Raw genomic sequence first — 9,379 nt, forward strand, 5'->3', positions numbered from 1 at the left:
TAATCTAACATTTCCTTTTGGTTATAACCTTTAGCAACAAGCCTAGCCTTAAATCTCTCCACTTCTCCAGAGGCTTGATACTTGATCTTATAGACCCACCTGCAACCTATAGCTCTCTTCCCAAGAGGCAAAGTCACCACAGTCAATGTCTTATTATCCTCCAAAGCTTTAATTTCTAACTCCATTGCTTTCAACCACTTGGGATGTTTAGCAGCTTCATGATATGTCTGAGGCTCAACTTGAACTGAGAACTGGATAAGATAACTTTGATACCTCTTAGAGAGTTGTTCATAACTGATGACATCTGATAGAGGATACAAATAAGAATTAGCAGCATTTTTAGGTTTCAAAGGTTGGACAAAGTCTTTGAGCCATAGAGGTGGCTTTGCTGATCTTCCAGATCTTCTTGATGGTTCTGCAGGACATGGTAGAGAAGAAATATTATCGTCAGGTGCAGGTCTTTTCTGAATAGTAAGTGGTGATGTGTGAGAACATTCAACTGTCTCAGAAACACAACCAGTTGAGACAGGTGCTTCTACTGCAACAATCTCAGGTCTTTCCTCTTGATCAGATGTTAGTTCTTTCTGCAATACAAACATGTCAACAAAAGGAGGAATAAACTCCTTGGTAGGAACAGGTGACCGAAAAGGAAAGATCATTTCATGGAAAACTACATCTCTGCTAACTATGATTCTTCTCTCTTGAGGATCATACAATTTGTATCCTTTTTGTGTTACTGCATATCCAAGTAGTATTATTTTCAAGGCTCTAGGTGAAAACTTATCTCCTTTAGGCAACACTGTGACATAGCATAGACACCATATCACTCTCAAATAATCCAATGGAAGCTTCTTCCCATACAACATTTCATATAGAGATTTCTGATTCAACACAACAGAAGGAACTCTATTAATGATATGTACAGCAGTCTCAACACAGTGTCCCCAAAATCTGATTGGCAAATGACCTTGAAATCTAATTGCTCTGGTTGTCTCTAAAATGTGTCTATGTCTCCTCTCTAAAACACCATTTTGTTGTGGTGTATAAGGGCAGGAACTTTGATGTACAATCCCAAAATTCTTAAACAGTGTATCACAATTATGATTAAAGAACTCAGATCCATTGTCTGATCTCACATTCTTAATCTTCTTTTCAAACTGAGTTGATACCATCACAATAAAATCTTTTAATATAGTAATGACATCAGATTTCAAATGCATGAAGTAAATCTAAGTCCACCTTGTATGATCATCAACCAAAGTAAGAAAAAATATCATTCCATCATATGTAGGTACCTTATAAGGCCCCCAAACATCCATATGCAACAAGTCAAAAAAACATGCTGCTCTACTTGTACTAACTGGAAATGGTAGTCTTATCTGCCTAGCCATAGGGCAAATATTACAATGACTTAAAGTTGAATCACAACTAATACTAATACTTATTATTTTCTTCAAAACATTCAAAGGCACATGCCCCATCCTTTGATGCCAAAGTTCAATGTCAGGAATTTCTCTTACTGTCATAGACTGCGTGACTCCTCCTGTACCACCTCCTCTATGTGAATCAAGTACATACAATCCATCTTCCTCTCTACCAATCTCCCTCACCTTTCCAGTGAGGAGATCCTGAAACATACAAAATTCAGGAAAAAAGAGTGCACAACAGTTTAGTTCTCTAGTTATTTTGGAAACTGACAATAGATTGAACTTAAACTCTGGAGCACATAACACATTCTTAATTAAAGCACCTCCTGATAGCTGATAATCCCCTACTTGTGACACTGCAGCTGAATCACCATTGGAAAGCTGAACTGTCCCAGTATTTCCTACTGATGAACCATGTTTCAACAAATTGTGATTACCAATCATATGATTAGTAGCCCATGTATCTACAATCCATTTAGGTTTATCTAATGTTATGTGTAAGACAAGAGCATTACCTGCCAGATTAGCATTAGGTTCACTTACAGTGGTCTTGTTAATCATTTCAATGAGCTGGTTGTATTGTTCAGGAATAAACAATGATTGTTGTGGTGGTTGAATTCCTATGTTATTCTAATGCAAAGAAGCCTGATAATGTTGGTGTGAATGTTTACCATGAGGAGCAGGTGGAAGTTGATCCATTCCCCCTGGTACCATCATAGCTTTCTTCTTTCCTTTGAAATCTGCAGGGTATCCTATCAATTTGTAACATTTCTCTTTGATGTGTCCTTTCATATTGCAGTAATCACATGTCAACAGCTTGAAACATTGTTCTCTAGAATGGCCATTCATGTTGCAAAAGTCATAGAACACTGCACTATATCCTCTTTTATGTCCTTGAGGTAGCCTATGTCCACCTCCACCTCCTCCCTGAGTGAATAAGGTTGTGGGTTCTATAACATCACCTCCACCATGACTACCACTTGCAATGTGTTTCTGACTTTCATCTTGTATAATCATAGCATATACTTGATTAAGTGTTGGTATGGGAATCATTATCAAAATTTGACTCCTAGGCTGACTATATCCATCATTCAATCCCATCAAAAATTGTAATAACCTCTGTTTCTCCTGTTGGCTTACATATGTCTTCGATTTATCAGAGTCACAAAAAGGAAGACCAACAATGGAATCGTATTCATCCCACAGATCTTTCAATTTAGAGAAATAGGCAGAAACAGACATTACTCCCTGTGTCAAAGTAACTATCTCCTTATGTAGTTGAAAAATCTTGACATACTAATTTCGTGAAATTTCTCTTTCAAATCCTTCCAAATCAAACATGCATCAGATTTGAACAAAATTCCATTCAGTAAGAATTTGCTAACATTACCAGTTATCCATGATATGACCAAGGCATTGCATCTCTCCCACTGCATGTCCAGATCTGCCTTAAAATTTTCCTTCACGAAACTGCCATTGATAAATCCGAGCTTATTACGAGTCAATAAGGCTAATCGCATAGCTCTGCTCCACAATGAATAATTCTCTGTGCCTACAAGTTGAATTCTGATTTGTACTGTTCCTGGTACATCTCCAGATGACAAATGAAGCGGATGATTATGATATGTGATCTTCATCCCTGAGGATGGTGATTTTGAAACCACAACTTCAGCTGCTGTGGTCACCATTGATAAACGTAAAGCTAGATTTCTTGATCTTTTTCAATATGCGAGAAAATCCCTAAATCCAGTCAATTACTAGAAACCTCTTACTCTGATACCATGAAAACTTTATCTAAAACTCTATTACTTCACTTAATCTCCATTGCAGCAACATCAATTGATTAACAAAAAGTAAAATTGAAGAAGAAAGTTTTATTGAGGGGGAAGAAGAAGAAAGCTCGATTAGGAGAGCAGTTATACAATACAACTAATGAATCTACAATGAATGAAAATATATAGCTAATGTGTGTATTTGTACTGACTTGTTGTAACTAACTCTGACAGCTCATTAACTAATCATCAACTAAATATCTAACTGACTACTCTGCTAAGTTTGAATTAAGGGACATCAATACAGTGTGATAATTCTTTAACACCCCAACATGTAAAAAATTTAAAGCGAAGTAAGTAAAAACAAAGAGAGGGGTATTTCTTATGCAGAAAACTAAACAAGTAGGATTTTCGAAAGAAACTGCATTGTAGAATTTGAATTTAAGTGCAAGTATTTGTACACAAAGTTATTGGGGAACCTATTACAACATCATTGTGAGTAAAGGAAGCACTATTAGAGAGAAATGTGTTGTTCATGAGCTAACACAATCGACAATCATTGAGACGGAAGCTTCAGAGTAACTTATTGAATTTACCCAATAAAGAGACACAATTTGCATAATTTTGACGAATCAATTCACTGCTTCCTTTTCTTGTTTCAATTGGTACTTCAGCTTCATCCTTACCTTTCTTGTTTCGAACCTCATTAGTCCACATATCTACTAGTCCAGACATTCTTCTTCTTCTTAATTTCTTAATTTTCAAATATCTATCAACTTTTTTTTTGTATATGCTTGAGAATATAGTTATTGTGATTTGAAGTATACAAATATCTATTTATATGCTTGAGAATGGTGCAATAAACAGGATAAGGATAATAAGTATGTTGTTTTGTATGGCGCCCACATATTTAATTTCCATGTGCAGCATTATGGTTTGTAGCTGGTGGATTTATGTGCTTTTATATTAAGGAATTTCGATAGACATAGTCGTAGGTCCAATTATATATTGAGTTTTGATTTAATTTGAAGTTTAAAAAATATATATAAAATAATATTTTAATTTCAAAATTTTAAACATATCAAGTTATCAAAAAATGGAATAAGGAAATAAGGTAAGATAATAAGAGTATTTATATACTCTTTTACTTACTCTTCGAATCCATGTTCCATCCAAGGATATTTTGAATTAAATCGAAAATACATCAAATAATATGGTCGTATGATTTTTAAAAAGAGATTTAATTTAACGTTGGGCATCGGACCAGATTGTATTACTGATACCGTTCATGTTCGTTCCGATCCATTCCAGTTCTATTCCAGTATAAAGTGTCTAAGTGAAGTAAGTAAAAACAAAGAGAGGGGAGGGGTATTTCTTATGCAGAAAACTAAACAAGTAGTATTTTCGAAAGAAACAGCATTATTGTAGAATTTGAATTTAAGTGCAAGTATTTGTACACAAAGTTATTGGGGAACCTATTACAACATCATTGTGAGTAAAGGAAGCACTATTAGAGAGAAATGTGTTGTTCATGAGCTAACACAATCGACAATCATTGAGACGGAAGCTTCAGAGTAACTCATCAACTTACCCAATAAAGAGACACATTTTTCATAATTTTGACTAATCAATTCACTGCTTCCTTTTCTTGTTTCAATTGGTACTTCAGTTTCATCCTTACCTTTCTTGTTTCGAACCTCATTAGTCCACATATGATCTACTAGTCCAGACATTCTTCTTCTTCTTAATTTCTTAGTTTTCAAATATCTATCAACTTTTTTTTTGTATATGCTTGAGAATATAGTTGTTGTGATTTGAAGTATACAAATCTATGTTTATTTATATGCTTGAGAATGTTGCAATAAACAGGATAAGGATAACAAGTATGTTGTTTTGCATGGCGCCCACATATTTAATTTCCATGTGCGGCGTTATGGTTTGTAGCTGATGGATTTATGTTCTTTTATATTAAGGAATTTCGATAGACATAGCGGTGGGTCCAATTATATATTGAGTTTTGATTTAATTTGAAGTTTAAAAATATATATAAAAAATAATATTTTAATTTCAAAATTTTAAACATATCAAGTTATCAAAAAATGGAATAAGGAAATGAGGTAAGATAATAGGAGTATTTATATACTCCTTTACTTACTCTTCGAATCCATGTTTCATCCAAGGATATTTTGAATTAAATCGAAAATACATCAAATTATATGGTCGTATGATCTTTAAAAAGAAATTTAATTTAACGCTGGGCATCGGATCGGATTGTACAGATACCATTCCTGTTCGTTCCGATCCATTCCAGTTCTATTCCGGTATATAGTGAGATGGGATGGAACCAACTTTTCATCCCAATAATTCCGATCCGGTTTATCCCGATACCGATTCTTTTCGATCCGATAGTCCCATTTTAATTCAGTGCCTAGTCTTAAATTTTAGGCTTAAGTCATAGACAACCCCTTAAAGTTGTCCGCATAATTCACTTAGACACCTCAACTAGGACTTGTACCTATTGAACACTTAAATTGTTCAAAACATATACCTATTAAACACAAAGTGCTTACATGGCAAAATAAGTGTACCTCACTGCTGTTGAGAGCGTGAATAGGTTCCTATTTCATTTTTAAATATTTTTTAATGATAATTTGTTACTTTTTTCACGCCTGCATACATTAACTAAATAAAAATATAAAAAAAACTCTTAATCAAGAAAAAGAAACAACCCCACCCCACACCCCTTTACCTGTCATCTTCTTCACTCCATCTCAAAAATCTCTTGCACTTCATTTTAGTTCTATTTTTTTTTTCCAGTTTTTGTTAAAATGAAAAACTGAATCTGCTAAACTTAATTTGCTAGTTAAATTATTGGTTGTGTCATCCCCAATTAAACTTTTCAATGTCAATATTATTTAAAATAAATTCCAGCCAAATTTCTTTGCCATGATCCCGCCACACCCCTTTACCATACACTCCTTGATTATTATTTTTACTAGCGGCATTCCACAATTACTAATATTATCAAAAACTAAAATGAAATGCGTCAAAAATAATTCCAGCGAAATTCCATTTTTTCCGGCTAGACTAATACGAATCTAAAATTATTTTCTTTCAAATTGTTAAAAAATTCAAATCCTAAAGAACTCACAACATAGAAGAAGAAAAAAAAATATGAGAATCTGAATTGATGATTGAAAAAAAGTGAGATTGAGAGAAATGACAACTACAATGTTGGTGGATATCGAAATAAACGAGAGGGGCAGGTGTATGAGTGGAAAAAAGAATACGTTGAGACAAAAAAGGTGAAACGAAGATGATTATCGTTGATTTTAATCACGGCGGCTCTGTGCGTGTTCCGGTAAAGAAAGCAGAAGGATGGGCACAGGGTGGGGTGTTCTGGCAAAGAAGAAATGAGGGAAAGAAGAGTTTTTCTTTTTGTTAAAAACACAGTTTTTTCTTTTTAATTTATTTTTTACTTATTATTATGGACGAAATGCCACATGTCTTTTTCTTATTTGTTACTATGTCACATCATTCGCAAGTGTATGACACACACTCTCTATTTTTAGTTGATTGTCACACAGTGTTCAATAGGTATATTTTTTTAACTAATGAAGGTGTTCAATTGAAACAAGCGCAAGATAAAATGTCTAAGTGAATTATGCGGACAACTTTAAGGGGTCGTGTATGACTTAAGCCTAAATTTTAACTAAAAGATATTCCTCTGTCACAAAGAATGATTAGAACCGGAATAGTATGAACATATGTGCTACCATATTTATTGTTTTTTACCCAACTCTAAAGAACAGGTAAATAATTAACAGTATATTGGTAGTAGGATATATATACATTTCAAGCCCTTTTTTGGAGAATTACTTTGGACATATAATATAAACTATCCCGTCTAATTAAAAAATAAATGACTTGTAATGTGAAATTTCAAGTCAATACTATTAAAATAAATGAAATTGAAAATATAACATAAGTCCTAAATTCAAAACAAAAAATTTAATATAATATTCTTATGTCAAATATCAATATAACATACATAAATATGATTTCAAAGAAAAGAAAAATATAAGTCTATAACCTTATTAAACAATGACTTCTATCTTAATTGAAAAATTAGAATACTAACAAAAATATTTTAATGAAAAAAATAAACATAGAATTACAACAATAGATAATACGAAAAAATGGCATGAAATCACATAAAATGAAGATTGAGAATGCGAAAGAAATGAAATGTAAATAATATAAAAAAAATATTTAAAAAAATATTAGAATAATAAAAAGGAATTTAAAATAAATAAATAAATAAAATAGTAGTAATAGAAAAAAGAAATGAAAAACTAAACAATTTATAATTACACCACATAATTATCAGCAATTCACAATTTTCATGAGAATTAGAAAATATAACTCCCTTATCAATTACAATTAATTACCTGCTAATTAAATAATTACATAACCAATTAAATGTGTTATATATTATAATTAGGTTCAATTACACTAAAACAAATTATCATAGTAACTTTCCAAATAGACATTTAATATTTTCTTCATTAGAAAGAAAGGAGTATTAAAGTTGAAAAATTAAATAATATGTGGGTCTAAGAAAAGACAAAACAATACACAACATAAGCCAGCCTGGTAATCAATCCGTACACGTCGTAGCGTCAACAATACCGTGTTGACTTAAGTTTACTTTATCCATTTTATTGACTCACAGCTACCCTCTCTGTTTTAATATTTTTTTAAATTGTTTTAAAAATAATATATTTATTATTAATTTTTCATATGGAGTGAACATCAAACGACAAATTAAAATGAAAGAAAGTATCATTTATTTTCATTGGTGTTAAATGATTGAATTGTGCTGAATTTATAAGTGTTAAAAAGTTCTTTGAATAGATTAGATGAATCATATTTCTATGAGTAGACTTTATCACTCTTACATATCTCTTCTGTTACTTGAAAATACATAAATTCATTCCTAACTAATTCTTGCATTATTAACATTTGAGTAACTGTATCTGGCTTTTAAAAAAGTGCATGTGATATTGTATGCCTTGTAAAATTTCAAGTAATTCAAGTCATCCAAATCCTAAATACTAGTGAAATTGATAAATTAGTATAATAAAGTAAGCTGAATTGCAGAGGATAAGCTTGTTACTTCTCCAGGTGTGAACATTGTTTGTCAATACATCAAATTATATACATACTCCCAATATTTAACTTTTCCTTTATTAATTAAAAATGTATATATATTCGTTGAAGTTGGTAGGCAAGCTGCCATCAGGTGATTTCTCCCTCAGGTTTCTGAGGCCCCACATGTAATATTGTGTGCCTAAGTATTTATGATACAATCTTGTCTTGATTGAAAAACAAATTCCAATTTAATTTGTTACTATCAAAACTAAATGGGCATGCAATATGCGTAAAATAGGAAATGATCAGAAGCTATGCGCAATATAGCCATTAGCAGAATCAGATGATTCTCTATTAAAGTAATGTTGAATTTCATTGTCTGAATTCATCAATTGATCCCAGAACTCTTCTTCTTCTGTGTTAATTCCCTGTTGTAACTGCGAGGGCGGTGATTGTTGTTGTTGCAGTTGCAGGGGTGTATTGTTGTGTTGTTGAATTGATGTGTAATCTGCAAATGAGAAATTAAGCTTAGCTCTTGGACCTCTAAATTCAATAGCTGCTCTGTCATAAGCTCTAGCTGCGTCCTCAGCTGTAGTAAATGTTCCAAGCCATACTCTGGCTGCTCTTCTTGGATCTCTAATTTCTGCACGCCCTATTTTCCCCATGGTCTCTGTCTCACTCCTCTGTAATTCTTCTTTTTCTTCTTCGCAACAATCTTTAAAGCCTTGTTGTTGTTGCCAGCTGATGAGGTTGCAAAATAATTGCAACCTAAACAACCATTTATTTTGCAGAATTGACAACGCTCTGGTTCTGCCGGTACACGAAACAGGGGAGGCTCAATGCTCGTAGAAGGTAATGAAATTGCGGCACTGGGATCAGTAACAGGAGAAGTATGGATAGTACCTGTAATCACATTGGTTAAAGCATTAACCATGATTGAAAACTCTTGTTCATCACTAAGTTTTGTTGACCTCTGCATATTTGAAAATTTTGGTGTTTGGTGTTCAGATGGTTTTCTGGTTGGTT

The 9,379-nt window shown here is 32.8% G+C and overlaps 1 pseudogene; it reads right to left on the reverse strand.

Moving 5' to 3' along the window:
* Nucleotides 1-8,333: 8,333 nt before the first annotated feature.
* On the reverse strand, nucleotides 8,334-9,379 carry LOC102595774 (ethylene-responsive transcription factor ERF109-like; annotated as a pseudogene).

Source organism: Solanum tuberosum, unplaced genomic scaffold (genome assembly GCF_000226075.1).
Source record: "Solanum tuberosum cultivar DM 1-3 516 R44 unplaced genomic scaffold, SolTub_3.0 scf00112, whole genome shotgun sequence".
NCBI lineage: Eukaryota > Viridiplantae > Streptophyta > Magnoliopsida > Solanales > Solanaceae > Solanum > Solanum tuberosum.